The sequence below is a fragment of the Sminthopsis crassicaudata genome, chromosome 4, assembly GCF_048593235.1.
Source record: "Sminthopsis crassicaudata isolate SCR6 chromosome 4, ASM4859323v1, whole genome shotgun sequence".
In the NCBI taxonomy this organism is placed as follows: Eukaryota; Metazoa; Chordata; class Mammalia; order Dasyuromorphia; family Dasyuridae; genus Sminthopsis; species Sminthopsis crassicaudata.
Window position 1 is genome coordinate 57181525 of NC_133620.1, and position 6497 is coordinate 57188021.

Genomic DNA, 6497 nt, shown 5'->3' on the forward strand with positions numbered 1-6497 from the left:
CTACACATACTCAGGCACCAGTGAATATGGGATGGACCCTAGAGAGGGAACTCCAAAAGTGAACACATACATTTTCTCAAAACCAAGACCTGGATTCTGGGAGGCTCAGTGTGATGGTCCAGGACTCAGTTCCAGCATAGAGGATGCTAGTCTAGGTGGAGAAGAGCAAGTGGCCTGAACAGCTCCCTGGATGGGATATGAAGTTGAAAAATGGTCTGGTGTTTAAGGCTAGCCAATGGACTAAGCAGATTAGTTGGCCTAGTGAACATTGTATCTCTCTTATTCCCCTTTTTAAAAATCAGGAAATGTGCTCATCTAAGCCATGACCATCATTTTCCACATTTTTAAAAATCATTAATCATGGCCCAACAATCACACCCATAGGTTTTTCAGTATCCTTGGATGGAATTAGTCTAGGTTCCAACTTCTTAAACTATAAGTTGCAACCCCATGTAAGATGTTGTAATTGAATAAAGGGGTCGTAAAATTATGATTTATTATAATAAATAATATAATTTATTATTAAAAAGGGATGGAAATGTCATGAATGAGAAAAGTTAAACAATCCCAGATCTAGGTTAAGTGACAAACTCATTTAAGGAAGCTTTTCTCTCATTTATCTTGCCCTTCAGTTTCTATCTTTTCCAGCTGTGATTAGAAATACAAAATAAAATACACACTTTCCTCCCTGTGGAAAGAAGACTTGGATTTCATCTGATCCTTTTACTTAGTAGTCATGCTATCTTAGCCAAATCACCTTTTTTCTCTGGGCCTCATTTATAAGATGAGGAGACAAAAATAGAAAATCTCTAAGGTCCTTTACAACTCCGCATCCAATCCCTTTCTCAATCTTCTTGACATCATTATAGCCAAAAAGGATTTGTTATGATTAGCATTTATCAAAGGTTTTAGCCTATACTGATTGGCTTTAGCCTGACTCTTCATACAGTGTCTTACCAACTCATTGTTTTTGTCTTTTAATATCTTCCCTGGGACTGCTAGGTGGCACAGTGGATAGAGTACCAACCCTGAAGTCAGGAGGACCCGAGTTCAAATCTGGTCTCAGACACTTAACACTTCCTAGCTGTGTGACCTGGGCAAGTCACTTAACCCCAATTACCTCAGCAAATATATATATATAATCTTCCCTCATTTCTATCTCTTTTAAAATACAGATTAGTCAATAATCTCGTTGTTTAACCATAGTAGGTTTTGTAAAATTAGTTCTCTTTTTTACTTTGTTGAAATCAGTTAAGATTATTATATGTCCACCACCACCACCACCAATTTTGTTCTTGAGCACTTGCTATCTTAAGCCAACTTTCCTTGTCATGGAATCCTCATTATCATATCAGACCTCTGTGAAATCTGCCCTCCTAACATCTGAGGAATAAACAGGACCATGCCCAGTACATCCTTCCTTGCCTATGGAAAACTCCAAAATGACATGGTTATTTCTTCATATGATTCTCATCATTTCTGTTTCATCAATTAGTTCCTTCTCACTCAAGAGTCCCAGAATAGCAGTTTCTTACTTTTCTAAAAAAAATAAATAATCAATGAGACAAGGACTTATTAGTTTATCTTTTAATAGTGAAAGAGAAAACTAGGAAAAATTAAGAAAGCTGTACCTATTTCCTGCCTCAATATGTACTTTATAATTTGCTTCAGAAACTCAGTATCCAATTCTTATGTTCTTTATTTTGATCTTTCAATAAATATCTCCACTATAGCTTCCTTTCCTTCCCATTGTGTAGACTTCCATACAGATAAATCTGTTCTTTTAAATAATTTTATTAATATTTCTTATTTTTACATAGCTTACATTTATCCTTGTCCAAACCAAACTAACCATACTATCTCATTTCCCCTTCCCTTTGTTCCATTATAATAAAGAAATATTTTTAAAGAAAAGGAGAAAGAGATTCCAGAAGAACTGATCCATTTTTCCAAAACTCTGACATTATATGTAATGTAAATAGAAATCTGTGAACTTCCCCACATCTCTGAGGAAGAGTGAAAGGAGATATCTTTTCATTTCTTTTAGAACTGCATTTGTTCTTTGTAATTTTACAACAATCATTTTTTATCATTTTGTTATTGGTCTTTCCATTTATATTTTTGTAGTTGTTGTACATATTATTTTCAGGTTTTTGCTTACTTACTTCCCTTTGTATTATTCCAAGTAAGTCTTTGCATGCTTTAATGTATTCATCATGTTTATCATTTCCTACAAAACAGCTATATTTTGTAACTTTCATAAAGCACAGTCCATAGATGAATATGTTCCTAATAATAATAGTAATAATAACCACTAACATTGGTATAATATTTTAAGGTTTGTAAAGCATTTTTTGTTCCTCTCCATCATTATTTCATGCATCCCATCATATTCCCATATGATACATGTTGACTTTACAGCTATATTTATTCATATCTCTCCTTTTTTTCAATTTTAGAAGTAGCTAAAATTTGTTTTAAAAATGTAAATTTTGGTATTATATTTAAATTAAAAGCCACATGTAGCTAAAAAGTTTGAATCCTATTGACAATGGAAATGATTCCTTTTTTAGTAAAAAAAAAAAAAAAAAAAAGAACAGTTCCAGGAATTTATGCTACATAAACTCAGCACTAAAGAAATGCATTACTCTCCAGAATCAGGCCAGGTACCAAACTGCTGAACTTATCCAAGGCCAGTTCAGACAACAACACAGTCAGTTGGTGTACAGTTTGAAGTGGGCAGTTAACAATGAGATTAGTCAAGGTTAGGCAGACTATGTTTGGAAGCAGATGATTGGCTATCAAATGTCTCTGAAAACCAAGTTTCAAAATAGGCAAAAGTAGAAAAGTAGGCCATGGGAACCTAAAATTTTCATAACACACAGTAATGCCATAATTAGAAGAAACCTTTCTGAAAATATAATAAAGTAAAATCTTTGATTCTTTGAGTTAGATAGCTTCCCACAACTGTAGTCTTTTACCAGGAGAATTCTCTTGGAGAAAAGCTATAGTAACAATGTTTGCTATCAATCCTCAGAATCCCTCATTTATTTTTTATTTGTTTTCCTTTGGCTTTTTATGTCAGGAATCAACTTAATGTTCCCAAAAATCTTTGCAGGGAAATGTAGGGTCATTGTTTCTGTGCCTGATTGGAATCATGAACCAAAAGAGGCATCCATACCCTTCAAGAGTGTTGTTGGAAAGACTGGAGAAATCTAGAGTGGGGTCAAGATGGTGAAGAGAAGCCAGGAAATTGCCTGAATTCTCCCTAGTTTCCCTCAGAAACAACCTGAAACCAAGGTTCTCAACAGATTCTGGAGAAACAGAACCTAAAAAGAGAGGGGAAGATTGGTCACTGAGGTCTCACACTACAAATAATCAGCCAGTAAGGCACCTCAGAGTCTTAGACCAGGGTCACAGATAATTCCAAAGGCTCTCCCTTCCATGACTGGGAAAAAAAAAAATCCAGAATTCATAATGATTGAATTGGGAGTTCAAAGAAAACTAACATCATTAACAGAAAATAGTCATACATGAGATTTTCTCACTCACACAGAGTTTCACCAGAGACCTTAAGGTGATATACACCAACACATACATGAATAGAAATCCCTGTAATGGATCAGACCAGTCATTTATCTGGCTTCTGCTTATCGATATCTAGGGAAGGAGAAGTCATTACCTCTGGAAACACTTTAGAACAACTCCAAATTGCTCTCCCCTCACTGAACCCTAACTACCTTTTGTAATTTCTTCCCATTGCTCCTAATCTGTGTGAATAGTTTTTTATCCTAATTTCATCATGTAAAATGTAATTTATTCCTCATTTCTCTGAAATGTATGTTATCTGCAAACTTAACAAGCATATCATATTTGTCTTTATTCATTCATTGATTTAAAAAAATTAGAAAGCAGAGGACCTAGGATGGCTTACTGGAGAGCTCTACTGTAGCCTCTATCTAAATTGATGTTGACTCTTTGAGTCAGTTTTTTCCAATCCACCCGTATTATAATATCATTGGTCTTTTTATCACTACAGTAATAATGGATGACATTAAAGTTTACAAAGTTCAAGATATACCTTGGAGGCAAATAATGGATTGTGAGTTCCTTCAGAGCAACTAAGCAGCACAGTGAATAGAGCACTGAACCTAGAATCCTGAGTTCAAATTCAGCCTTAGACATTTTTTATTCTGAGTAACATTAGTCAAGTCATTTAAATTATATGTCTTAGTTTCCTCAACTATAAAATGGAAGTCATAATAATATCTACCTCCCAGGGTTGTTGGGAAGATCAAATGAAATACTATTTGTAAAGTAGACACTTAATAAATGATAGTTTCCTCTCTGCATTTTGCCTTTGTTGGTACCTTCAGTGCTTAGCATAGTGCCTGAAACAATAGGCATTTAATAAATGTTCATTAACTGACTGACTTTGGGACTCAACTCTCTTCTGACTTCACTATTCACTCTACTATGTCACAATACCTCTATCTTAGCCATAAAGATAACTTTAGGATAAAAGATTTTAGTAAATGCTTTTCTGAAACTGAATATGCTATATTTATAGTATTCAGTTGATCTCAAGTTACTGATTACCCCTCTAATAACCCTATCAAAACAAAAAAGGTAGTCTCATACCAAAAAAGAAAAATAGACAAAATCAGATTAATTTAGCATGATACATTCTTAATGAGGTTATCCAGGTTCATGATGATCACTGCTTTAAAAATGTTCACAAACTATCCCTTTAATAACATAGTGTACAATTTTGCCAGGATCAAAGTTCTTCATTATCCAAGAATATGCTTACTATATCCTTTTCCCAATTTCTTAAATTCAGTTCATTTGTCCATCTCTACTCCCAATTTGCTCCTCTCATTCTCCACAATCTTACAAAAAAGGACAAAAAAGCTCAACAATGGTATCTTCCAATTCTTTGGATACTCTAAAATACAGATAATTTGGATAAGGGAACATGAACTCCCTGAAGATAGCTAGATGCTCTTGGATCATCTCTCCATTTTTCTTGGACTTAATCTCCCTAACCATTTTTGTTGTTTACTTTTCTCAGTCTGAAGATTATACTCCCTGTCAAATGCAATAGGAGAAAGGAATAGTTCTGATTTCTCCCCATCATCTCTTGAATAATCCACCATGAACAATAGTCTCTACAACTCTTTCCTTGAACTGCCTTCAAGATAATGAAATTAAGCTTTTGTTTGTTTTCTTTAATGTTCGTTAACAGCACTCTGAGCTTTAGTATTTCCTGTTTAATTGTGCCTGTCTTTTATAATTCTCCTCCATTATCTGACCTTTTGTCTGTCTTGTACATGTCTTTTTTAATATGTTAGTCAATAAGTTTCCTAAGCAGACACACTGATTTCTTTGGACAACATCCCCTCCTGTTCTGCCTCAGAGCTATTTGTGTTTTCATAAGTAGGATTTCATTCTTGAGAATGTCCCATTTCTCTTGGATTCATTTCCTCAGTTGTATTTTAGGCCATGGGAACCTAAAATTTTCATAACACACAGTAATGCCATAATTTGAAGAAACCTTCCTGAAAATATAAGCAACAGTATATGTCCCACAAAGTTTTGGCTGATAAAAAGATGAAAAAGATGCTTTCATAAAATAAGGTGAATGCTGTTATAATACATGACAAATAAGCATGTATGAGAAACATAAGGAAAATGCTGTCAGAGCTGTGGGGGGGAATACATAGTTAGAGAAATTAGGGAAAGAGATAAGTATTTGAACAAGCCTTAATAGTAATATTTAGACAAAGCATCAATTCAATTTTATTCAACAAATAATATCAAAGAATACGTAATGCATTGTATTGTTTACTGGTGATACAAAACTGTAATAAGACATAATCCCTTAAGAAGTTAATAATAAGGGAATAAGATAGATAAAAATAATAATTCAGATTAAAATATAAATGTACAGGTAAAACACAAAATGTTTGATATATGATCAATTTGAGGAGTAAAAAATCACTAATAAATTGAAAGGTTCTAGGAGATCAGGATGAATCATGGAAGAGTTGGTGCTTGATCTGAGTCTTCAAAGAAAGGAATGATTTCAATAATGAATATGAAACAATATTTATTATGGCAAAAGGAACAAAGGTGCTGGTGTGGGAAAGTACAGTATACATTTAAGGGATGATGACTAGACCAGTTTGGTTGACAGTCAGGGGAAGAATTAAAGATACATATGGGAAGATAAATTGAGACCAGAACACTTTAAAATAATGCTTATAACTACTTTCCATATATCAGGAGTGTGTGATGTCAGCAAGATTTTCAATGTAGTCAACAACAATATTGTGTCTTAATAAAGGATTTGTTGAATTATTGTAGCTAAGAAAAAAATCGATCATCTGATAGCCAAACTTCTAGTCCTGTCTGCTTCTTAAGACTCTTCGATAAATCTTAGTGTCACATAGCTTTGAAGTCAAAACAAGGGGATAAAGGGTGTAGCTTACCTG